The sequence below is a fragment of the Belonocnema kinseyi genome, chromosome 10, assembly GCF_010883055.1.
Source record: "Belonocnema kinseyi isolate 2016_QV_RU_SX_M_011 chromosome 10, B_treatae_v1, whole genome shotgun sequence".
Taxonomy (NCBI): Eukaryota; Metazoa; Arthropoda; class Insecta; order Hymenoptera; family Cynipidae; genus Belonocnema; species Belonocnema kinseyi.
In genome coordinates, this window is record NC_046666.1 from 13,572,430 (window position 1) to 13,600,417 (window position 27,988).

The window sequence follows — 27,988 nt, forward strand, 5'->3', positions numbered from 1 at the left end:
AATATGTAGATACCGGAGAGGAAAAGGTCCAGTTGTTGGGGTTTAGTTTCCGAGATATTTGCATTTTTGGGGGTGAGGGTCAGTGGTAGGTTAATTGCTTTTTGAAAGGAACTAGTTATCGCTTCTGTTTCTGAATGTAACTTTTTTGGTTTCTTTCGTACTATAGATATGTATTATAAAAAGAGGTCGCCTGCTAGATCTACACGAGCACCTCAAAAGTCTCAAACGTGATCCTCCAGAGTCCCAACGAAAGCCTCTACAGGGCTTCTAGAACATCCCATAAAAAGTCTCTAGAGCTTATCACAAGACCTTCTAGAAGATCCCATAAGAGTGTCCAGAGTCCCAACGAAACCCTCTATAAGGCTTCTAGAACATCCCATGTTTGCCTACAGAAATTATATACGAGGTCTTCTAGAACATCGTATAAGAGAATCCAGAGCTTATCACAAGACCTTCTAGAACATCCCATAAGATTCTCTAGAGCCCTTTAAGAGAACATCCAGAACATCCCACGAGAGATTCCAGAACCTTTCATGATAGTCTCCAGCGCCTACCACGATAGCCTCCTGAGTCTACTGCGAAGGCTTCCAGAATCTTCTCGGAGAAATTCTAGAGCCTATCTCAAAGGCTTCTAGAACATTCCATGAGTTTCTAGAGCATATCACAAATGCTTTTGGACCATCCCATGAGTGTCTTCAGAGCTAAGCACAAGGGCTTCTAGAACATCCCATGTTTGCCTACAGAAATTATATACAAGGTCTTCTAGAACATCGTATAAGAGAATCCAGAACTTATCACTAGGGCTTCTAGAAGATCCCATAAGATTCTCTAGAGCCTTTTAAGAGAACATCCAGAACATCCCACGAGAGATTCCAGAACCTTTCATGATAGTCTCCAGCGCCTACCACGATAGCCTCCTGAGTCTACTGCGAAGGCTTCCAGAATCTTCTCTGAGAAATTCTAGAGCCTATCTCAAAGGTTTCTAGAATATTCCATGAGTCTCTAGAGCTTATCACAAATAAAAATTTTTGACGCTAATTTTTTTTGCGATTTATTTTATGACAAATTGTTTCTACAACAATTTTTACCGATAATTTAATATTCAAGCAAATTATTATTGTTTATGGAGTTTTTCTCTAAGAAGAGAGTTACAAAGTCGCAAGATTTCTTAATTTTTTTTTTTAGTAAGAGCCAGGCGATAATCGATTAAAGTTAACAGAAGGAATTGCTTTAACAATTCGTTACACATGGTAATACTGTTCTGGAAAAATGATAAAAAATAAGGGTTCTTTTGAAACTTTAAGGTTTTTTTTAAATTTCTAGTTATGATCAAATTATAAATCAACATTCACAAAAAGAATTTTTTATATAGTATTCAATATTTATCGGAATAAATTATTCTTGCTCTTTTGTTGACAGGAACAAATTTTAAATTAAAAAGTCTTAATCAAATAATTAATTGCTATAGTCTAGTGTAAAATAAAACGTAAATAAATAGGGTTTTAGAATAAAAAATATATATATCTAAAAAGCGATTTCCTAACAAAATATTTCTCTTCGATGTTCATTTATTATTTGTTCATAATTTAAAAGCCAAAGCAGTTGAAAATTTTCGAAAAAACCGTAACTTTTTAATATTAATTTAAAAGCTAATAGTGAGCAACAAGAATAAATTCTTCAAACAAATACTTTTTTAAGTTGCATTAATTATTATTAACTAACGCTACAAGAAAGCTGATTTTTTTTTAATTCATAAAAACCGCTACTTTCTAGCAATATTCTAAGAAAACATTGTTTAAAACAATAATAATTTGTTTCAAAAAATAGTTTTGTTAACTTTGTTTTCCACCACCGTTCTGTACATTTTAAATAAACAATAAATCTTTATTTTTCGTGCCTTTAAATACAAAATAAACATGATTAAAGTTATTTTTTAACATTAAATTTAATCATGCACGTTTTCCGCGATTATAATAGAGATAAAGAAAACAAAACGAACACAAGTACGTCATAGCGAAGACAAGAGTCCAAAAACTAATTCACGATTTTACACTCAGAAATCTGTTTGAAGTCGATTAGCACGCTCACGCCAGTTCGACGGCCACCCCCTCTCCGGCAGCTTTCTCTGACATGGATTCGAAGGGGATTGACGCGCTTACGCAATTTCGATAGCCAATTACCCGCTAACCTCACTATTACCTCGCTGATTGGCGCGCTGCTCCCAACTGAAAACGTTGAAGAGTCAAGTCCTGATACTCAAACCGTCGGCATAGCTATAAAAAGAGTAAACGAGTTTATGAACTCTCCTGTTAAGTTAATTTGCTCATTAATTTTTTTCTCAATTATTTGAAGTACTAAAGCAAATAAAACAATTGATATAACGTTATTAATAGTTAGGACTCTATATGTTGAATAATTAAAATTTAATTATAAGTTTATTTATAAAAAATTAAAGATCTGTTTTCAAAGTTGGCCTCAACAATTATCTCCTGAATTTTATTATAAAAAAAAAACTTTCAAATCAGTTAATATTTGTAGGCTTAATGGAATTTTGAACAAAAAAATGTACTTTTTCCCCACTGTGCTAGCAAATTAGAAAAAAAAGTGAGGGTTTGTAACAAATTCCATCCTTGAAATCATTCCTGGATTAAGGTTCACTAATTTTCTCTAGTGTTGGTCCTCAAACTACCAACGAGCTGAGAGTAGACTTTCGATTTTAATCCACCCAGAGATTCAAGTGCTCGTCCTTTAGATTATTTTCGGGCCGTTACACACTCGTATTTCAGTCAGTGATAATCAGGTGAAGAAATTCTTCTTCTCTACATTTTAAATTTACTTTGTGTGATAGAGAAAATGGAATAAAATTTAAGTTTGAAATACAATTTCCAAGATTATTCTTAGTTGCTTGTGAGGGTTATTTCTAGAAACTTCACAATTTGATATAATTTTCTTTATTAAGGCCGCATTTATAATTAGTTCATTTTGAATTTTTTTATTCAATAAATTGTGAAATTGCACGAGATTTTGAAATATTTCAAATTAAAATATAAAAACTTTGAATGATTCAATTTAAGACCAGGAGTAAACAACTTTGGTAATCCTCTTGCAATCCACTTGTAAGCCGAAATAATCCAGTTGTAATGCCGAGTAATCTGGGATGATTCAGAGTAAACCCAGTACTATCCGTAATTTTAACGCAAAAATTTACTTCGCAAAGAAAGAATCCGTAGTGTGGACTATTTGTTAAGTTAATTTGTTTATAAAAAAAAACTTAATAATGTCATATCAAACCACAAAAAAATTCAAAAATCAAGTCACATAAATCTTTTGAAACTGTGATGCTGAATTAATAAAAAATCAAAAACCGGTTAAGAATTGCCATATCGAAGTTATTTTGAACCTCGTTTTTGTATTTCATCCCACTGTGGGTGGGGTGTAGTGATAAAAATATATTTTGTTTGTTTGATTTATTTTCGTCTTTTTCCCAATTTTCTCTCTAAATGCGAACAGAATTAATAGAGTACACTCTTTTTTTGTGCTAATTTTTGGACTATTCTACGTTTCAGAGGGTGGGGATGGGATCAAAAATACAGTTTTGTTTTCGTTTTGCCTACAGCCTCGTTTTCCCTTTGTAGTTTTTCCTTTATATTTTTTTTTTAAATGTCTATGTTTTGTGACTCCCTGAATCTGAAAAACAGGTTTTTACGAAAGTGTCTGTCCTTCTGTCTGAAGATTTTTAATTTGTTAGCACGATAACTTTAAAAAGAATTGACAGATTGGATTGGCCTTGGGTATATTTTTTTAGGGTCCTAAACTAAAGGTGAAGTTCGTTAGCCAGCCATTTTGAATAAAAATTCAAAAAGGGAATGCATTCTGAATATTTTGAGTCCATTTTGAACCAATTGAACCAAAAATTACCAGATTTATAGCATTTACAAGATTCCAAAAAACTTACGAAAATGACAATTTTGATTCAAATAACGCACGCTATGAAAAAAGTCGTGAAATGAAAAATGTTTCTGAATGCCCTTCAAGAAAATCATAACAACTTTTTGAATTTTTTCGAAAAATTCAAGTTTTGACAGCATACAAAAATAATGGAAAATAAAAAATTACAGTTTTTTATTCAACAGTTTTACAGTATTTCGAAGTTTCATTTCCGTCGTCTTTTTAATACAAATAAGTAATTATGGAAAATTTGAATATTTACTACAACTTTTCAAACAATTTTCAATTGTTGAAACAAATTTAAAGCATTTTAATAATTATTTAGTCCAAAAAATGTAAAAAAATAATCGTATTTTCTAATTAAAATGTAATTGTTTTTCATTGCGATGTAGAACACGATGCGATATTTTAATATTAATGCATTTTACGAATTAAAATAATATACAAGAATCGAAGGACCAAATGTGGACTACAACGAATAAACAAGAAATGCTTCTATTGTAATCTGACAAAATTAAAAATAATAATTTCGAACAAAAATAAAAAAGAGGAAAGAAAAATGAGAATGTGTTTGGTTGCTTTCTCATTTCTCTTTCCTCTTTTTTATTTTTTACAAAAATTTAATTTTTTCAGACTACAATAGGAGCATTCTTTGTTTGCTCGTTGTGGTCCAAATTTAGTGGTTGGATTCTTGTGTTTTCAAGAGTTTTCATGAATTTTATTACTGGATATTAAATATGATTTTTATTTGGATTTTAATCTAATTTAAATTTCTTAAACTTTGATACTAAAAATTCATAGAAAAAATAGACATTTTGTGGGACATACTCGAGTGCAAAAATCGAGATACGTGATGAGAATGTATTCGTAGAGCCGAAGGAGCTTTAACAAAAGAGAATTCACAATCACCAAATTATTAATTAATGTGCTCGCGAAGAGTGCGGATTTTTTTTACCGTTTTGTCGTTTTTATTTTCAAATTGAAACTGAATCATTAAAGCCCAACCAGAACATCAAACCGTTTGTTCTTGAGCTCATTTTCGGCTACGTTACTTTTCTTTCTTTTTTACATTCTCATCCTAATGAGAAGGTATTGGTTTTATGTAAAATTTCACTTTGTCGGTTTTCATCAAATCTTCACGTTTTGGGACCGCATGAGTCAGGAAAAACTATTATTACGAACCTTTGGGACACTTATTTAAGGCCTGAAAAGAAAGATCGAGTTCATAAACCAGATATTTTGAATGAAAAATCAAAAAGTGAGCGTATTTTCCAAAATTTTGAAACCATATTTTTTCAATACTTAAAAATTCTATGTACCGTTATTCATAGTACTCAGAAACTCAAAAAATGTATCCTTATGACTTTTTTCTATAAAAAGAAAATTATCAGTGTTAGAGCATTTTCAAGACCCAAAAAAAAATCGTACCAAAAATAATGAAAAATCAAAAAATTAATTTTTGTTGTCAAACTATACAAGATAATAAAAAAATTTTAAATAAAAAACAATGAAAATAAAAAAGTTTATTTTTTGACAAACGACACAAGCTATGAAAAAGATAAATAGACCAAAGTTACGCTTACGAAAAATACCGAAAACTCATTGACATTTTTCATGAATGATTTTTGATAAGACACGTCGTTTTTGCTTTAGTCGTAAAAAGTAACATTCAAAATAAAAAATCTAATTTAAAAAAAAACGACACAAGGTACGAACTGAAGTTAACAGAAAAAAGTTGTAAGCCTATAAAAATCTATAAATTTATGAATAATAATTTTTAGATAGGCAAAGTTATATAAAAAATTTATTATATTTGATATAAAAGTGTTGTGTATAATGTAGAAAAGTTGATAATTTGGACAAAATCGAGTGCGAAGCACGAGATACGTGATGAGATTGTGTTCCTTAGAGCCGAAAGAGCTTTAACAAAAGAGAGTTCACAATCACAAAATTACAGTTGTCGATCCGTTGACCTTTGATTTTAAAAGGCCTGTGCGCAAATGCGGGAGAATTACTAAGACGAGCGCTAAGCTCCTTGAACAAAAGAGAATTCACAATCACAAAATTACAATGGTGTATTTTTTGAGTTTTAATTTGAAAATGTTTGTGCAAGAATGTTTTAAAATATAAAGACTGAGGCGTAGAGCGAGGTAAATACATAATCGAGCGCTTAGCGCGCGATGAGAATGTGCCTTCGTAGCGGAAAAAATTTTTTTAAATTAATTTAAAAAGGGCTCAATTTTGAAGTGTACTCTATGTATTGAGTATCTAATTTGTAAATTTTGACATAGTTAAATTTAGGAAATGTACACGGCGAGAAATTTTAAGAGATTAATTCACGGAACTGTTCCTTGATCTTTGGCCCATGTACTAAGATCTCGGGACCCTTGCTTTTAAAGCTATTGTCGTTGCTTTAAAAGCAAGCGTTTCGAAATATTAATTCTTGTGCCAAAGCTGAAATAATATCAAGGAGTAGTTTCGTGAATTAATCTCTTCAAATTTCTTATAGTGTACTTGAGCCAGATATTTTTCTTCATAAATTCCAAGTCGTGAACCTTCTTGAGTATCCTCTCGAAATCTAAATTCCGAATCCAACTCAAGTTTTCTTTTATGCATCGCAGCATTGGTTCCTTACTTTATTCAGAAACGTCTAAATAAGCCAACGGATGCGGTTTTTTGTCAGCCAGATAAGGATAAAGCTTCCAACTAGCTTGAATGGGAAAAGTCGAGATTGTGCTAAGGTACTATCCAGAAAGTCTCACAACTACTGGAACATAATTTGCGAAGAGATAAGTTTACATGTGAGCGATTCAGTTTGTCAAGGACCTCCTTCGGAGTTTGATGTTGTAAGCAATTGTAGCTTGTTACAAAATTTGTTCACATGAATCGCAGAGTTACTTCCTCAAGCAACAGTTGTGTCTTATGCAAATTAATACGTGAATAAATTAGTGTTTACAGGGCGTTAAATCTTTACAAATTGGCTTTATGGAACTTCCCTGGTGGAAAAATTTGTACAAAAAAGTAAAACTTTTTTTTCACAAGAATCTACAAATGAACACAATAATTTACAACGGAAATTACAGGAAAGTATTAATGTTTTTTATTATCAGGGTAGTAATTTTACCGTGTAAGGATGAGTGAAAAATCCAGAAAAAAAAACATTTTCCACACTGTAAAATTCACAAATTATAAAGTTCGAGAATAATAAAATTGCCGAAAAATATCGAATTGGAAAATTTCCGAATAATAAAATTGATGATTGTTTATAATATTACCGTGTTGGAATTTTTGAGTAGGAATGTATTTTGTGACTAATACCAGAATTATTCCAAATGGTCAATTTTATAAAATTTTATGACTTGCAATTTCAATATGACAAATTTTAGTTTAAAAATTTATTTTTAAAAATCAAAATTTGAATTGTAAATAATTCTTTAATAATAACAACAACAACTGTGTTCATGAATTTTTAACTAAAATTTAAAAAAATGAAATATTGAAATCAACATTAATTAAAAACAGTGTTAACAAAATGTAAAGCTTTAACAAAAAATGTAGCAACTATTTAACAATTTTGTAGTTTTCGAGAGAATAGGAAAGTTTTCTTGAGATTTATGGAAAATTTTTGAATGAAATTTTATTTCATCAAATTTATATTGAATAAGAATATTCAACAAGTTTTTTAAATATTTCAAAATATTTCCAAATTGTTAGAAACAATTCGATTTTTTTTTAATTTTAAAGTTTTTTTAACATTTTAGGAAAATTTCAAATCATTTAAGATTACATTCAGAAAATTTTTTTAATTGATAAATAATTGGATATTCAGGAAGATATTAAAACACTCAAAGTGAAATATCGATTTTTAAAGATTGAAAAAAAAATTCTTATGATTCCTGGGAATATTTAAAGTTATTCTTTTTTTCAAAGAAAATACTAAAAAAATTAACAATAGGAAAGATTATTATCATTGTCAAGAACGAATACAAAAAATTGTATAGAATTTTAGCATTAATTCGAGTTAATTTTAAAGATTCAAGTGAATTTATATTTTTTATATTTTATATATATTATATATTCTGTATATTCTTATATTTTTTAATGCGTAAAACTTAAATTTTAGAATTTGACAGTTTAACGGCTTTTAATTTTTTTTATTACTTTAAAATCCTTCAGATTCTTTTTTGAAAAATTTCGAAATAATATTCAATATTCTTTTTAAATTAATTTTTAAAACAAATAATGTTTTTTGGCCTTTCAAGGAAGTTTAGTAGAAAAATTTTATTGATCTAAAATCTTTGAAAATGCTTACAGAATGTTATACATTTTGTGTTTGAAGTTTTCAAAAATCTACATTGTGTTGTAAATGTTTTGAAACCTTTTCACGTTTTAAATTAATTTTAAATCTTTTCAATACTGCTAGATATATTCCAAACTTAAATAATTATTGCAAACAATTAATTTTTATAAAAAACATAAATCATTTATTAACCAAAACTTTAATAATTAAAATATTAATATCTACATAATAATAAAATTTCCAGTTAAAATGTTACTTTCAACAAAATAAAACACAAAGGGATACATTTTCAAGTTAAATTATAAATATTTAACTATTCCAGTAGAATTTTAAATTAGACTGCTGAATTTTTTTCTGAAATAATGAATCTTTAACTAGAATAATTATACTTTTTACCAGAAAAATTAATTTTTAACGAAGAAGATTAATTTTTACTAAAGAAGAGAAATTTCTAAGTAAAATTATGAAATATTCAACTGGAATAATAGTTTCATTTTCAGTTTATAAAAATAATAATTTTTAACCAAAAATCATCTAAAGAAAAAAAAAGTTTTCAATTAAGCAGATAATTTGTCAACCCAATAAATGAACCATTAATTAAAAGATAAATCTTCAACCAACAAAAAATTAATTTTTGACAAAAGAGTTTAACTTTTAACCAAGCAATTTTATTTTCAACCTAAACGATGAATTTTCAAATAAAATGATAATTAGTCGAACGCAATAGTTGAATTTTCAATTTAAAAATATCAACTTTTATCCAAATTGTTGAATTTCGAACAAGAAAAAATCGTTTTTTAACTAAAAATGAAACAGTTAATTTTTGAAATGATGAAAATAATTTTGAACCAACCTGATGATTTTCAACCATAAAAATTATTTTTCTACACAGAAAAGCGATTTTTCCTCAAAGTAAATAAATTTTTAAACAAATAATTCAATTTTTCATTGTTTAACCTTTTTCAGTTGAAAATTCAACTATCAGGTTAAAAAGTCCATTAAAAATAAAACATTTTGTTGAACATTCATGTATTTTGTTAAAAATGATTCTTTTTTGGTAGAAAAGTAATCTTTTTAGATGAAATTTTATTTATTCGAAAATTTGTTTTTTATTTCAAATTAATTTTTGTAACTGAAAATTAATTAAAATTTCCTGACGAAATTTGTTTGATAGGAATTTAATCCTTTTGGTAAAAAATTGATTTATTTACGTGAAATTTCACTTGTTAGGTTGAATTTTTTTTTTAATGAAAACTATTTTTTTGAAAAAGATTTTTGTTGCTTTAACATTTAATTTTTTTGATTAAAAATGTATCTCTTTCGTTGAACATTTCTTTTATTTAGTCAAACACTTATTTCTCAAAGTTAAAATTACTCTATTCTTTTTTTTGTTAAAAAATTATTTTCTTTAATTAAAAATTTAGCTGTTTGGTTAAAAATATAAATTATTCGATTGAAAATGCATCATTTTAGTAAAAAGTTTACTGCTTTGTTAAAAATTTAATAAATTTAGTTGAAAATGAATTTTTTACTGGAAAGATAGGTATTTTTGGTATTTTTTGACTTACAGACTCAACATTTTGGATAAGATTTTTTTTTTCATTATTAATTGGAAAATCTTATTTGGTTGAAAATTTCCTTTTTCTTGGTTGAAAATGAATTATTACGCTACACATAATGAAATAAGTGTTTTAATATTAAGTATCTTAAAATATACCAACTGATTTCTACAAAAATAAGCACTCTTGAACAATAGCACATTTTAATTGCAGATAAATTAGAAATAACTTTTTTTAAATTGACCAAAATTATTGAAATAATGAAAACTTGAATTTTGCTACGATCAGAAGGATATTCGCGGTATTTTAATTAAATTCCCGATTTTTCCCGGTAAATAAAATTTTTGGCAATTTCCCAGTTTCCCAGTAGGACGACCGAAAAATTTCCAAATTAGAAAATACCGAATAGAAAAATTCGCGAATAATAAAATTGCCAAAAAAGAAAAATACCAAATTGTGGAAAATTTCCGAATATTGAAATTCTCTAATAATAAACTTGCCAAAAAACAAAAATACCGAATTGAAAATTCCTTCAATAATAAAATTCTCGAATTATAAATTTCTCAAATTGAAAAATTCCAGAATAATAAGATTCACGATAGTTTATAATATTAGCGAATTGAAAAATACCGGAATTATAAAATTTACGACAGTTAATAATATTACCGAATTGGAAAATTCCCGAATAATAAAATTTACGATAGTTTATAATATTACCGTGTTGGAAAATTCCCGATAGAAATTGCCGAATTATAAAATATCCAAATTACAATTACAGATTTTTTATAAATATATCTTATTGATTACAAATACAATAATGAAATATTATTTTTACAAAAATTATTTTAAATGTTTAATTTCACAAATTTTCCAATTCAAATATTTATAAGTCGGCAATTTTCTGTTGGGAATTTTATTATTCGGGAAATTTCCAATTCAGTAATATGATCAACTCTCGTAAATTTTATAATTCGGGAATTTTTCAATTTGCTAATATCATAAACTGTCGTGAATTTTATTATTCGGAAATTTTTCAAATCGAGAAATTCATAATCCGGGAATTTTATTATTGAAGAAATTTTCAATTAGGTATTTTTATTTTTCGGAAACTTTAGTTATCGCGAATATTAATATTCGGAAATTTACCAATTTGGTATTTTTATTTTTCGGAAATTTTCCTATTCCCGAATCCTGTTATTCTGGTATTTTCTAATTCGGAAATTTTTCAGTGTCTGGAATTTTATTTTTGGTGATTTTTCAGACGTCCTACTGGGAAACTGAAAAATTACCAAAAATTTTATTGACGGGGAATTTTAAAATACCGAGAATATCCTTCTGATCGTAGCAAAATTAAAGTTTTTATTATTTTAATAATTTTGTTCAATTTAGAAAAATTATTTATAATTTATCTGCAATTAATATTTATTATTGTTAATGACTGCTTATTTTTGTTGAAATTACTTGGTATATTTTAAGATACTCAATATTAATACACTTATTTGTTCATGTGTAGCGTACCATTTTATTATTACATTTTCAGTTAAAATAATTAATTTTCAACCAAGAAAAACGCAATTTTCCACCAAAAAATATTTTTCAATCAATATTGAAAAAAAATCGCATCTAAAATGTTGAGTTTTTAAGTCGAAAATGCCAATTTTTTAAAAACAAATTAAATGTACAACCTACTTCTACTAAAAAAATTGAATTTACGATTAAAAAAATGCGAATTCTCAATATAATAAATAAATTTTCAACTAAGCTATATCATTTTTGTAGTTCAAATAAAATACCTACCTTTCTAGTAAAAAATTCATTTTCAACTAAATTTATTAAATTTTTAACAAAGCAATAAACCTTTTACTAAAATGATGCATTTTCAATCAAATAATTTACATTTTTAACCAAAAAGCTGAATTTTCAATTAAAGAAGATAACCTTTTAACAAAAAATAGAATGAGTGATTTCAACATTGAGAAATAAATTTTTAACTAAATAAAAGAAATGTTCAACGAAAGAGATAAATTTTCAATCAAAAAGATTAAATGTTAAAACAACAAAAATCTTTTTAAAAAATTAGTTACGTTTTTCGTTAAAAACAATAGTTTTCAATAAAAAAGATTCAATCTAAGAAGGGAAATTTCAAGGAAATAGATGAAGTTTTTACCAAAAAGATTAAACGCCTATAAAACAAATTTCGACACTAAATTTTAATTAATTTTCAGTTACAAAAATTAATTTTGATTAAAAAACTAATTTTCAAATATAAAAATTATATTTCATCTAAAAAGATTAATTTTCTACCAAAAAAGAATAATTTTCAACAATGTACATGAATTTTCAACCAAATAATTTAGTTTTTAATAGACTTTTTTAACCTAATAGTTGAATTTCCAACTGAAGAAGATTGAACTATTAAAAATTGAACTATTTGTTTGAAAATTTTTGTACTTGTGGAAATATCGTCCTTTTGTATTGAAAATTAATCTTTATTGTTGAAAATTATTTTCTTTATTTGAAAATTTCACTGTTTCATTTTTACTCAAAAAAAAAAACTATTTTTTCTTGTTCAAAATTCAACAATTTAATGAAAATTGGTATTTTTTAATTAAAAATTCAAGTATTGCGTTCGAATAATTATCATTTTATTTGAAAATTCATCTTTTAGTTAAAAATAAAATTACTTGGTTAAAAGTTAAACTCTTTTGTAAAAAATTAATTTTTCGTTGGCTGAAGATTCATTGTTTAATTAATGACTCAATTATTGGGTTGAAAAACGATCTGCTTCATTAAAAACTTGTTTATTCTTTGGATGTTTTCTGGTTAAAATTAATTATTTTTATAAACTGAAAATGAAACTATTATTCCAGTTGAATACATCATACTTTTAGTTAGAAATTTCTCTTTTTTCGTAAAAATTATTCTTCTTGGTAGAAAATTAATTTTTCTGGTGAAAAATAAAATTATTATAGTCAAATATTCGTTATTTCAGGTGAAAATTCATCAGTCTAAGTTGAAATTCAACTGTTCCAGTTAAATATTTCCAATTTTACTTGAAAATTCTACCCTTTGTGTTTTAAATTTTTTGAAAGTAAATTTTTTAACTAAAAATTTAACTTATTTCAATTGAAAATACCATAGTTGTAGCTAAAAATTCTCCTGTTTGGTTAAACATTAATTTTTCTAACTTGAAATTTAATTATTATTTAGATATTAATATTTTAATTATTTAAGTTTTGGATGATGAATTATGTATGTTTTTTTTTATTGTAAAAATTACTGGTTCGTAATAATCGAGTAAGTTAAAAATATATTTAGTAGTATTGAAAAGGTTTAAAATTAATTTCAAAGGTGAAAAGGTTTCAAAACAATTACAACACAATGTCGATTTCTGAACACTTCAAACACAAAATGTATAAAAAAAATTGTTAAGCATTTCAAAAGATTTCAAATAAATAAAAACAATATTATCAAACTTCCTTAAAAAGCCAACAAACATTTGTTGTTTGAAAAATTAATTCAAGAAGAATATTCAATATTATTTCGAAAATTTTCAAAAAAGAATCTAAATGATTTGAAAGTAATTTAAAAAAATTAAAAGCCGAATTGCAAAATTCAAGTTTTACGCAATGCTACAAATCTTTCCTGATGTTAACTTTTTTAGCATTCTCTTAAAATTAAAAAAATAGAATCACTTTGCATATTCCCAGGAATCATACAAAATTTTTATTTTGCAATCCTTAAAAATCGGTATTTTGCTTTAAGTGTTTTGATACTTTCTTAAATTTTGAATTATTTTTCAATTTAAAAAAATTCGGCATGTAATCTTGAATTATTTAAATTTTTCCTACAATTTTCAAAAAAGTACAAATTAAAAAAAAATCGTGTTAAAATCTTCCCGATTTTTTTCTGAAAATTTTGGAAATCTTCTGGAATGTTTTTAAGTCTTTTTGAATATTCTTTTAAAATAAATTTTGTGAAATAAAATATCATTTAATATTATCCCTAAATATCAACAAAACTTTCTTATTCTCTTGGAAACTTCAAAATTGTTAAAAAGTTTCTAAATTTTTTGTTAAAAATGTTAAAAATCTATATTTTATTAAAACTGTTTTTAATTAAAGTTGATTTTAATATTTCTCTTTTAACAAATTTAGTTAAAAATTCGCAAACATAATTGTTGTTGTTATTATAAAGAATCATTTTTGAATTAAAAGTCGTCATTTTGAAATTGAAATTTATAAAATATTAGAAAATTTCCCGTTTTGAATCATTCTGGTATTTATTTGTCGCAAAATATATTCCTACTCAAAAATTCTTTTCCAAAAAAAATGTTTCGTTAAAATAATTATTTTGGCTACTATTCGTTTCGCTTTTTGTAAAGCAGCATATTTTTATGTTTCATATTTTTCCTGAAAATTCCTCTGTGTAGCAGGAACTGACTTTTTTATTTCTAGATTAGAATATATTCGCTCTTTTGCTGCATAGTGAGTTTTTTTTGCTGGTGGAGAAAAGATAACACGCTAGTTTACGATACTCGCAAACCTTAATTTCTCTTTTCTCGAAATTCTGTTTATCTGAATTTAAAAGAATTTAAATATTTTTTTCATCAAACTGTTTAAAACTTTGTAAATTTTAGTATCGATTTAAAATTATGTTGATGAAAACTTATTGCCTAAGAATTAATTTGCTAAAGCAGTAATATACGCGTTTTAGGGCTTTTGAAAAAATCCGAAATATTCGATACACGTTATGTAGAGTTAGCTGGCAGCTTAGTCAGTGGCGCTACTGCTTCTTGGTCAAAAGGTTGCGTGTTCAACTCTCCCTGCTTACAATTTTTTAAATTATTTTTTTCATTCATAAAGATGTTTATAAATATAATCTCCTCGAATAATTTAAAAAAGTTCTGCTAATAATAACTTTGGAATGCCTTTTTTCACTGAAAACTGACTTTATATAACTTTAACCAGTTTTTCTGAAACAAAATTGTTTTCAAAAATTTGACTAATTATTTTCATTGATTATTCATTATATTTAAAGTTTAAAGTATAAAAGAGGTTTAAAAAAAAGTATTTTTTATCAGAATTTTGAAATAGAACAGTGACTCATTAGAGAAAACATAATGGCGCGCAACTGTTGGTTCTCGCGCTTCGCGCTCGATGTTGTATTTATCTTGCGCTTCGCGCTCGATTATATATTTACCTCGCGCTACGCGCTCGGTGTTTATATTTTCGCACATTCTTACGCAAACATTTTAAAATTAAGACTCAAAACATCCACCACTGTAATTTTGTAATTGTGAATTCTCTTTCGTTAAAAGAGAGTTTGAGCGCACCTACGGCATGCGGCTGATGGCAATCGCTCTCCGCACTTGGGCTTTGCATTTCTTCCACATTCGGGCACAGACCTTTAAAAATCAAAGGTGAACGGACCGACAACTGTAATTTTGTAATTTTGAACTCTCTTTTGTTAAAGCTCTTTTGGCTTTAACGAACACATTCTCATCACGTATCTCGTGCTTCACACTCGATTTCATCCAACATGTAAACTTTTCTACATTATACATAACACTTTTGTATCAATTATAATATATTCTTATGTAACTCTGTCTGGGATTACTTATTAAAAAATTGCAAAATAAAAAGCAAATTGTATTTATCATGATTATTTTTGTATTTGTTTCTTATTTTTGCTTTAAATTGTATTCTAAGTTGCTCTGGAACATGTATCATTTCAATAAATGTATATCATTACAATTCATAATATGCATAAAAATTGAATCATACTAATTCTTATTTTATCCAGTAAAAAAATGATTAATAATAAATTTATAGATCTTTTTAGGCGAACAACTTTTGTCTGATAATTTAAGTTCGTACCTTGTGTCGTTTTTTCAAACAAATGTAATATTTTCATTTTGAATGTTATTTTTTACGACTAAAGCAAAAACTACGTGTCCTATAAAAAATTATAGCTCTTTTTTGGATGAACAATTTTTCTCTCATTTTTTTGTAGCTTATGTAGAAAAGTGATTCATTATAAATTTGTAGTTCTTCCCAGGGCGCGAAATTTGAGGTTTTTTATTTTTTCCGTATCCTGCATAGTTTGACCAAAAAATGGAATTTTTTAATTTTTCATTATTTTTGGTACGACAAAATTTGGAATGTTCAACTTTTCGACTAAATTAAAAAAGTTGTTATCGTAGTCCTGTAAGGATTTCAAAAAGCAAAGTTTTTTTTCTTTTGGCTTTTGTGATATCATGCGTTATTTGGCTTAAAATGTTCATTCTAGTTTGTTATTTTGGATTTTGAAAATGCTCTAACCCTGATCATTTTCTTTTTATAGAAAAAAGCCATGGGGATAAATTGTTTAAGTTTCTGAGCACTATGAACAACCGAACATACAATTTTTGAATCTTGAAAAAATGTGGTTCCAAAAATTTTTGGTACGATTAAATTTGGAGTTTTTAACTTTTCGACCAAATTAATAAAATTGTTATCGTAATCTTGTAGGGCTTTTAACAAGTAAGGTTTTTTTTCTCTTCATTTTTTTCGTATCATGCGTTGTTTGGCTTAAAATGTTCATTTTAATTTGTTTCTTTGGATTTTGAAAATGCTCTAACTCTGGTAATTTTTGATTTTTCGAAAAAATTCATTAAAATAAATTGTTTAACTTTTTGAATACTATGAATAACCGTACAGAGAATTTTGAAAATTTTTAAAAAAGTGGTCTCAAAAATATTCAAAATGTGCCCACTTTTTGAATTTTTATTCGAAATGGCTGGCTAACGAACTTGATCTTTAGTTTAGGACACTAAACGAGTGTGCCAAAGAGCAGTCTAATAGATTCATTTTTTCGAAAGTTATCGTTTTCACAGACAGACAGACATACAGACATAGAGACATACAGACAGACACATGCGTAAAAACCTGTTTTTCGGTTTTAGAGGGTCTCAAAACGTGAACATTTGACCAAAACTAGGGGGGGGGGTCAAATTTCACACATATCTAATACCTTCTCTGATGAGAATGTAAAAAATTACAAAACGCAACTAAAATTTGTAGTTAGCGATCCCATTGTTAAACATTTCACCTGTAGGAAAGTTCTTTCAGTTAAATTTTACTTCGTTTACAGCTTCCTTAAAGAGCCTCGTTGTCCCGGGAAAAAACTCTTATAGTTTCAGTCCGGTGTTCATCCGTCCGTCATACTTTTTCCTGGGAGGGGAAATTATAGGAGGGAATTATGGCAAGTGAGTGGAGAAAAATTAGGAAAAGTTAGGGAAAGTGAGGACAAGTGAAGGAAGAGAAGTGAGGGAAATGAGGCAAATTACCGAGAGGGGAATCAGGGGAATTGAAGTAAAATAAGGGCACGGAAAGGACAAAGAATGTAGAAAAATAAGGTAAGTGGGTACAGGAAAGGAAAGTCAGGCAATTGGATGTAAATGAGTGCGGGAGAAGTAGAAGAAATACTGGAAAATGGGGGGAGAGGAAGTAGGGGAAATTATAAGAAACTAAGGAAAAAAATGTGAGAGAAATGAGAGAGAATGTGGGAATGGAAATTAGGAGAAATAAGGGTAGGGGAAGGATGAGGTATGAAAGGAATTATTAGACAGGTGAATGGAAAGTTAGGGGCAATAAGTGATGGGGAAGTGAGGTAAGTGTGTGTGTAAATAACGGTGCGGTTGCATAAGGAGTTCTGGAAAATGCTAAAATGAAGCTGAAATGAGGGGAATGAGAAGGAATGTGTAACTGAAAATGAGGGGAAGTAGGAAGAAATGAGGGAAGGAGTAGGATAATAAATGAGGTTAAATAAGGAAAGGAAGTAGCAGAAGTAAGGGGCACGTTAAGGAGTGGAAGTAGGAGAAGTGAGAGGAAGTAGGTGTTGGGAAAGTCTGGAAGTAGGTGAAAGAGAGGGGTGGCGAAGTGGAAGAAATGCTGGAAAATTAGAGGAGAGGAAGTATGCAAAATTAAAATGAACTAGGAAAGGAAATCTAAGGGAAATGAGAGGGGATATGAGGGTAAAAAGTAGGGAACTCTGGAAAAATAAAGGCAGGGAAATGATGAGAAATGAGGGAAAATATAGGGAGGGGAGTAGGGGAGTGAGAAAAAAGTATAGGGGGGGGGGTAAGTAGGAGAAGTAAGCGTAAATAAGTGGCGGGGTTGTCAGACAAGTGCGTGGAAAGGAGAATTAGGGAAGTAAAAGAAGTACTTAAAGGTTAGTGCAGGGAAAGTAGAAGAAGTTCTGGGAAATTAGGGAAGCTGAAATAAGGGAAATTAGAGGAAAAATATCAATCTATCTAAAATTGTGGATGGAAATAAGAGGAAGTAAGGAGGAATGTGGGGATAGAGATTAGGGTAAGTAAAGGAAAAATGAGAGAAGGGAAGGACGAGAAATTAAGGGAAATAAGGGAAGGGGAGTAGGGGAAGTGAGAAACAATAAGAAATGGGGAAGTCAGGCAAGTGTGTCAACTTGACGATTGGGAATGTAGCATAAGTACTAGAAAATAAGAAGAGGAAAATTATGGAGAAATTATGGAAAATTAGGGAAGAAGAAATAAGCAAAATAAAAGGGAATGTGAAGCGGGAAATGAGGGGAAATAAAGGAAGGCGAGAATGGGGAGTGATAAAGAAGTGAATTAGGGGAATGAAGGACAAATAAGTGGTGGGGAAGCTGGGGAAGTGCGTCGAAATGGAGGGTTGGGAAGTAGTGGTGATAAGAGGAAATGCCGAGAGAGGGATTAGGGGAAAGATTCAAACGTTTTTTAACCTAATATTTTTAAAGTATTAAAAATGAACATAAATTTTTATTTCGACTATTAATTTTTAGTCTAAAAAAATTTCAATTTTGATTTGATTATGACAGGATTCACGGTATTTTCTCTATTATCTACGCTTTTCCCTCTTTTTTAATTTTTCCATTTAAATGTGAATTGGATTCAAGGAACCCAACAAGCAAATCCAGATATTTGTTGATGATCAAATTCTTTTTGGTTTAATAGCTTACTATAACATTTTTGTTTGTTTATTCAATTTTTTTTGATAACAATTTAATTATTTTATTGTAAATTTTATTGTTTTGATCAAAATATAAAATTTTTTTTGAAAATTTTTCTTTTTCTGTTGAAAATTCAACTATTTGGTTCAACATTAACTTTTTTGTTAAGAATTCAATAATTTTGTGGACAAATTTTTTTCTTTCTTGACTAAAAAATATTTCTTGGTTGAAAATTTATCTCTTGTGATAGAAATTTGATATTTTCAGGTAAAAAATGCAACTCTTTCGTTGCAAATTTGTACATGTTGATAAAAATTCAACAATTTTATTCAAAGATTATCCTATTTGATGGAAAACTATGACGAAAATTCGTCTTTTTGGGTTGAAAATTCAATTATTGGTTTAAAATTTATATTTTTATTCTGAAAATGCAACTGCTTTGTAGACAATCCAAAAAATGTAATTAAATTAATTTTTTCTTGTCGATTGAAAAATGTATCTTGGTTGTAAATTAGAATTTTTTTGGTGAAAATTAATCATTTTGGATAGAACTTTTATCATTTTTAGATAGAAATGCAAGTTTTTGGTTGCAAACTCAAATTTTTTTGGGAATTCATCTTTCTGTATAGAAAATTTAACTCTTAGTCAAAAATTTATATATTTTTTCGGAAATGTAATTCTTCTATTGAAAATTCAACAACTTTTTTGAAATTTTGTTTCCTGCTTAATTGAAAAATCTTTCAGGTTTGAAAATTGAGCTCTTTTGTTGAAAATTCAAATATTCCATTTTTTGTAGAAAATTAATCCTTTTTAGTAGAAAATTCAACTATTAGGTTTAAAGTTGAACTAATCTATTGAAAATTAAGCTTTTTATTTAGAGATTCATCTTTTTGTTTGAAAATGTAACTATTTTGTTCAAAATCCTTTTTTGCTGTTAAAAATCAAAGCTTCATTATAAATGGAAAAATGGACTTTTTGTTTAACGATTTATCATTTTAAATGAAAATTTGTCGGTTTAGTTAAAATTTTTTTTAATGGATTTCCTTCGCTACAACTTCAACTATTTTATTGAAAAAGCTTACTTTCTTAGTTAAATTCAACTTTTATTGAGCTAAAATGAAAAAAAAAACATTTCTTGAAATACCAATTATTAAATTTTTCTGCAGGATTTATCTCTTTTGTTATAAATCTAATTATTTGGTTAAAAGTTTAAGTACCCTATTAAAAATAATTGTTTCTTGTTAAAAATTTATATATATATTAGTCAATTTTTTTTGTTTCAATGAAATTATCGACTTTGGTTAAAGATTATACTACTTTGTTCTTTTTTTGCTAAGCGTTAATTATTTCAACTTAAGATTTAAATATTCAAATTATTGAGGAAAAATGTGATATTTTGTAGTCAGAATTTTCTGTAATCTTCTTTTATTTTAAACCCTTTTTTGTGGCGATCGATTGTAAAAAATATTAAAAAATGATGTTCACTTTATAATAAAGTTAAATAATAAAAAAAACCTCGAACAGTTGAAGATTTCCTAATTTTTAAATAAAAAATGAAACCGGAAAAGAACAGTTATTACAAGAATATTTAAGACTATTAATTATGATCTTAAATAGCAATTAAGAAAATGTACAAATAAACTTTTAAGGCAAAAAAACGATTAGCTAACATGCAAATTAAATTAAAATTTTTTGACCAACATTTACTAGCTTGAAAAATTTTTTTTAGGTACAGAATAAAAATAAGAATACATTCTCTTTTGAAAGTGTGACGTGGAACAAAGAAACTACCCTTAGGACCAAAAAATCGTTTCTTCAGTTTTTATGGATTCTCAAAAAAAAAAGATTTCCCTTTTCGAAAAAAAAACCTATCGCTTGACGATCAAAATTGAATTTTCTAAAGCTCAAAGTTGAAAAGTAATTTTATTCGCATCGCGCTCGACTCTTAAACTAACACTCTCACGCTTCGTATCTCTGTGTGATATTTTAAAGCTCTAATGCATTTTCCCTGATATTTTTTTCAGAAATTTTTCAATTTTGTTTCATTAGTTGTGATAAAATATGAAAACTTATTTTCGAGCCTGAAACTAGTTTCTTCGTTTCAAGTCACATGTAAATCCCAGATTTTTCCATTTTTCTTTATATTAGGTATTTATCTTAAAAAATAAAAAAATAAAAATTCTAAAGTGTCAAGTGGTGAATTTAACTTTTTCATATTACAGAATTATCATGCAAAGAGAAAAACTCTTGAATTTAACAAATAAAATTCAGATATGAAAACAAAATAATTTAATATATTTATGCAACAAATATTTTTTAGAAAATGTATTAAATGAAGCCTTATAAACAAATTCGAATCAAATTCAAATATTCGAATGTAATCCTAACTCGATAAATAGTTAATCTTAGGCTTTCGATTACTTCAGAAATAAAAAAATAGCGTAAATTGTGTGATAAATTAAAAAATAGTATTAAAATAATGTTCTTAAATTTCTCAAGTATTTAACGTATATGTAGACCGAAATTAAAAGTATACATTCCAAAATCTAAAAGTTTGCAATGGAAAATTAACTTTATTTTTTAAGCAAAATTTCTTTATATCGTTTTTTCATTTTATCGTTTTTTATTTTGTTTATTTGTTGAAATTCAATTTAAAAGTGTCTATAAATTCCGTAAATATATATGAAATTTGTGGTCATTTATGGTAATTTTAAGGTAAATATGGAAACTTATCATAAATTACCCAATATTAAATTTTTAACATTTTAAAAAGTTTCCGGAAATTTATGAAATTTTTCGTAATCTACGGTAATATTACAGGTAATTTATGGTAACTTACCATAAATTTCCCAAAATACAATTTGAAATGTCTCTACATTTCCGGCAATTTATAGAAATTTTCCGTCATTTATGGTAATTTTACAGGCAAATATGGTAAATTACCATAAACTACCAAAAATTAAACATTTTTATAAATTTCAGGTAATTTATGGAAATTTTTGGTCATTTATGCTAATTTTACAGGTAAATATGATACATTACCATAAAATACCCAAAATTCAAATATAAAAATTTTGATTAAATTCAGGAAATTTATGGAATTTTTGGTAATATTACAGGCGATTTATGGTAACTTATTATAGCCCAAAATTCAATTTAGAAATGTCTATAAATCTCCGTAAATATATGGAAATTTGAAGTCCTTTATGGTAATTTTACAAGTAACTATGGAAACTTATGATAAATTATCTAAATTCAGTTTTAAACATTTTTATAAATTTCCGGAAATTTATGAAATTTTTTGGGACTTCATTTTAATATTATAAGTAATTTATGCCAACTTAAGATAAATTAATCAAGATTCAATTGAAACATTTATATAATTTTCGAGAATTTATGAAATTTTTGGTAATTTATGGTAATATTACAAGTAGTTAATGGTAATTTATCACATGGTAAATCACCATAAATTCCAAAAATTAAAATTAAACCTTTTTATAAATTGTCACTAATTTATGGATATTTTTGGTCATTTATACTAATTTTATAGGTAAATATGAGAAGTTACCATAAACTACCCAAAATTCAAGGATGAACATTTTGATAAATTTCAGGAAATAGATGGAATCATCGGTAATATTACAGGTAATTTATGGTCACTTACCATTAATTGCCCAAAATTCAATTTAAAAGTGTCTATAAATTCCATAAATATACGAAAATTTGTGGTCATTTATGGTAATTTCACAGGTAAATATGGAAACTTATCATAAATTACCCAAAATACATTTTTTAACATTTTAAAAAGTTTCCGAAATTAGTGTGTGAGAAAATAGAATGAAAAGTGCAATTACACCAAATATTAATAATAAGTTATTATTTAAATATCGTTAAATGAAAGACTAGGTGAAAAGTTTCTTCTTTAAAGCCAATTACTAACACAATATTATTCCAAATAATCAAACATTCAAATGTTTGTTAAATACGGAAATTTACTACTATTGTGTGATTTCACATTATTCATATTTTCCTTCAAATATTCAGTATCTGAACACCACATGAATATTTGATTTTTGCAGTGCTTTCTGCAGTAAATATGGTAATATTGGAATTATCGCACTGAAAATGATCTCTTTCAATTTTTATACAAAAATATTGATGATGGAATTATTGAAAAGCGCATGGAGACAATTTTCATTATTTTTTAAAATAATAAAACAAAGTACATAAATCTTCGACAACAATAGACAAAATTACACTAAAAATTAAATATTTAAATTTTAGATTCAAGAATTTAATTTTTAAGACAAAAAAAAACAAACAAATTTAAATAAAAATAGTTAAATTATGAAAAAACCTGAAAAATATAAGTTTATAAACAAAATAAGGACATAGTTAAATAAAAAAAAAATTAACCTAAAAAGGACGAATGGTAAGAATGTAGTGAACTTTTTTACCCAAATAGTTCAATTTTGAACCCAAAAATACACATTTTCAATACAACAGTAGAATTTTCAGCTAGAAAATAAATTTTGATCAAATTGTTGATTTTCCTACATTTGAAATGGATTTTCTACTAAATAGGTGAATTTTGGACCAAAATCATAAATTTTTAAAGAAGAATTATTTTCTACCAAATAAGACAAATTTTCGGCAAAATACAGGGATTTTCAACTAAAAATTAATTTTTGACCGAAATATTAAATAGTGTAATTTTTATTGAAGAAAACTATTTGAAGTAAAAAGAAACTTTGAACAAAATACATAGAAAATATTTGGATGACATATGAAAATTACTCCTAATTACCTAGATAAATTTGGATTAAAAGTTTATTAATTACTTGAAGTACCTCATTTACTTCGAACTAGCCGCATTGCGAGTGGATTACTCTTGATTAGAACTGCACTACTCCATATTATAAGTAAATTATAAATTGGTAACTAGTCGATTACTATTATTTACTGCGACTTACAAATTATTCCGAAATACTCCGAATTATTTCCATTACTCAGAATTACGAGAGTATTTTTTCTGATTAGAAATAAATAATTCCATATTAGAAGTGGATTACTACTGTCTTATTGGTGGATTTTTTATTTACAAATTAATTACTTCGAATTAATTAAAATATTTTGTATTAAAAGTGGATTACACCGGGATAATCGGGATTGCAATTGGATCACACAACGTTACTCCGGATTACAAGTAGATTACTCTGTACTAGTATGGGATTACTAAATATTAGTAGATTTCGAATTACTAAAATTACTCCAAATCGCAAATAGATTTCACCAGAATGAAGCGGATTATAAGTGGATTAAACCTGATTACGCTGAATTATAAGTGGATTATAGCGGATTAGAACTTGAATTATCTATATTATAAGTTAATTACAAGTTAATTGCTTAAATTACATAAAGCACTTCAGATTAGAATTGGATTACACAAGAATACAAGTAGATTACCTGGATTATTCCGAATTAATTTGTTTAATACAGAATACAAGAGGATAAAATTGGATATTGTCTGATTAAAAGTGGATAAGTTTGGATTGCAATTCGATTACTTCATATTAGAATTGAATTAATAATAGATTACAAATCACCTAAAATGTTTCGGTTTAGAAGTGGATTACACCGCATTAGTACAGGTGACAATTAGATCACATCGAGTAACCCCGGATTGCAAGCAGATTACTTTGGATTATTACGGGATTACTCAATATTAGAGACGGATTACAAGTAGATTAACCTGTATTACAGAAATCTCTGTCATGATTACTTGAATTACTCCCAATTGGAAATCGATTTCACTAGAGAATATGGGATTAAAAGTGGATTAGGTCTCATTACGTTAAATTAAAACTGGATTACGGAGGATTACAACTTGATTAATGTGTATTAGAGGCGGATTAAACTTGACTTACTTTAGATTGGAAGTGAATTACACCAGATTACAAGTGGATTATTCGGGATTAGAACCAACATACTTATATTATAAGTGGATTACTACTGCCTTACTACTGGATGAATCCAAATTACTTGAATTACTTCAGATTATAAGTAGATAACGCCAAATTAAAAGTATATTATGCTGGATTACAATTGAATCACCTATATTATAATTGTTTTACAGGTGGATTACTAGTGCTTTTCTGATGGATTACTGCGAATGAATTGAATAACTTCGGATTCGTTGTGGATTACACCAGATTACAAGTAGATTATCCTTAACTAGAACACAATTATTCTATATTATAAGTGGATCAAAATTAGTTTTCTCGTTCCTAAATAGTGGATTACTGCAGATTAAAAATGTATTACCTTGAATTACTTAAATTATTCCAAATATAAAGAGGACTACACTGGATCGCGTCGCATTGTAAGTGGATAATTGTGGATTGAAACTGAAATACTCCATTACAGAAGCGCATTGCTAGTAGATTGCTAGAATGATATTAGTGGATAAAGCGGATTAAAAATGGATTACTCAAAATTCTCTGCAATACAACTGGATTACTCCGAGCTACTTGAATTACTTCACATTAGTTGTGGATTACTCGAGCTTACAACTAGAGACACCTGTATCAGAACGGGATTACTTATATTATGTAATTGTATTACAAGTCGAATACAAGTTTCTTACTAGTGGATTACTCCAAATTACAAATGGATTACTTCGAAATAATTGAATTACTGTAGATGAAAAGAGGACTACATTGGATTGCGTTGGATTATAGGTGGAAAAATTTGTATTAACACATGATTAATCCACTTGAGAAGTGCATTACTAGTAGACTACTAGACAATTACTAGTGAATAACTCCAGATTACAAATAGATTACTACAAATTACATGAATTACTTTAGTTCAAAAGTGGATTATACCAGATTACAAGTACCTTATGCTGGATTACACCCGAAATACTATATATAACAGGCAGATTAAAAGTGGATTACAAGTTTCTCACTAGTGGATTAATCCAAATTACAAGTGGATTACTACGAATTACTTGAAACAATACAGATCAAAGAGGACTACCCTGTATTGCACTGGATTATAACACGAAAAATTTGGTTTCAAACTGGATTACTCCATATGAAACGTGTATTACTAGTAGATTATTAGAGAATTACTAGTGGATAACTACAGATTACGAATGTATTATTCCGAAAGACTTGAATGCTTTCCGTTTAGAAGTGGGTGAGCCCAGATTACAAGTAAATTATGCTGGATTACAACAGAGTTACTCTATATACAAGGCAGATTAAAAGTGGATTACAAGTTTTTTACTAGTGGATTACTCCAAATTACAAATGGATTATTGCGAATTACTTGAATTAATACATGTGAAAAGAGGACTGCCCTGTATTAAACTGGATCATAAGCCGAAAAATTCGAATTCAAACTGGATTACTCCATATGAGATTTATTACTAGTAGATTAGTAGAGAATAACTAGTAGATAACTTGAGTTTACAAATGGATTACTCCGAATAACTTGAATTAATTCAGTTTGGAAGTGGATTATGCCAGATTGTAAGTAGATTGTTTTGGATTACAACCGGATAACTTATATAAGAAGTGGATCACAAGTGGATTACTAGTGCCTTACTAATGGATTACTTCAAATTACTTGCATGAATTCAGATTTTAAGTGTATTACACTAGATTGAAAGTATATTATGCTAGTTTACAGCTGAATTACTTACATGATAAATGGATTACAAGTGGATTAATAATGCCTTACTAATGGAAGACTTTCAATTACTTCAATTACTTCGTATTAGAAGTGGGTTACACCAGATTACAAGAAGATTATTCTAGATAAGTACGGAATTACACTATATTCAAGGAAGATTTAAAGTGTATTGCAAGTTTCTTACTAGTGGATTACTCTAGATTAGAAATGGATCATTCCGAATTACGTGAATTAATACAGATTTAAAGAGGACTATAATGGATTGCCCTGGATTATAAATAGATACATTTTTATTATAACTGGAATATTTCATATTACAAGTACATCACTAGTAGATTACTAGAGAATTACTAGTGGATAAATCCAGATTACAAATGGATTGCTCTGAATGAGTTGCACTAATCCAGATTACAAGAGGACTGCACTGGATTTCGCCAGAATAAACGCAGATTACTCTGGATTAGAATGGGATTAATAAATATTAGAAGCAGATTACAAGTAGATAATCCTGCATTAGAACGGAATTATTGTATATCATAAGTGGATTACAAGTGGATTACTAGTGCCTTACTAATGGGTGACTTCAAATTACTTCAATTACTACGTATTAGAAGTGGGTTACACCAGATTACAAGAAAATTATTCTGGATTCAGACGTAATTTCTCTATATTATAATTGGATTACAAGTGCTTCACTAGTAGATCACCCCGACTTACATAAATTACTTTGGAGTAGAATTGGAAAGCACCAGATTATATTTAGATTGTGCTGGAGTACAACAGAATTGCGGTATATTATAAGTGAATTTTAAGTGAATTAGTAGTTTCTTACTATTTGATTTCATCATAATTACTTGAAGTAGATTGCACCAGATTACAAATTGATTATCCTGGATTAAAACGGAATTACTTTATATTGAAGGCAGATTAAGAGTGGATTACAATGACAGAAAGATTACAATGAATCGCGTCAAATTATAAGTGGATAACTGTGGATTAGAAATGAAATAATCTATTTTAGAACTGCATTATTAGGAGATTATTAGAGTATTACTAATGGATAACCCAGGATTACAAACAGATTACTCAAATTTCTGCGCAATACAAGTGGATTACTCCGAATTAATTTAGATTAGAAGTGGATTAGACCAAAAAACAAGTAGACTTTCCTGGATTAGAACGAAATTCCTGTATATTATAAGTGGATTACTAGTGCCTTTCTAGCTGATTACTCCGAACTAATTGAATTAAGGCGGATTATAAGTGGATTACACCAGATCGGAAGAAGATTATCCTGGATTAAAACAGAATTACTCTATATGAAAGCGGATTAAAAGTGAGTTGTGAGTTCCTTACTATGAGATTACTGCAGATTACAGATGGATTACTCAGAATAAATTGAATTAATCTAGATGAAATTATAACTAATTTGGATTGCGGGGCATTAAAAGTGGGTAGCTTTGGATTAAAAAATGGATTACTTCAT

General features: G+C 27.6%; 1 protein-coding gene across 1 annotated transcript in view; it reads right to left on the reverse strand.

Moving 5' to 3' along the window:
* The window catches only part of LOC117181033 (alkaline phosphatase-like), a 501,469-nt gene that overhangs the window by 72,673 nt on the left and 400,808 nt on the right, over positions 1-27,988 (reverse strand). The gene's annotated exons all lie outside the window — the stretch shown is intronic.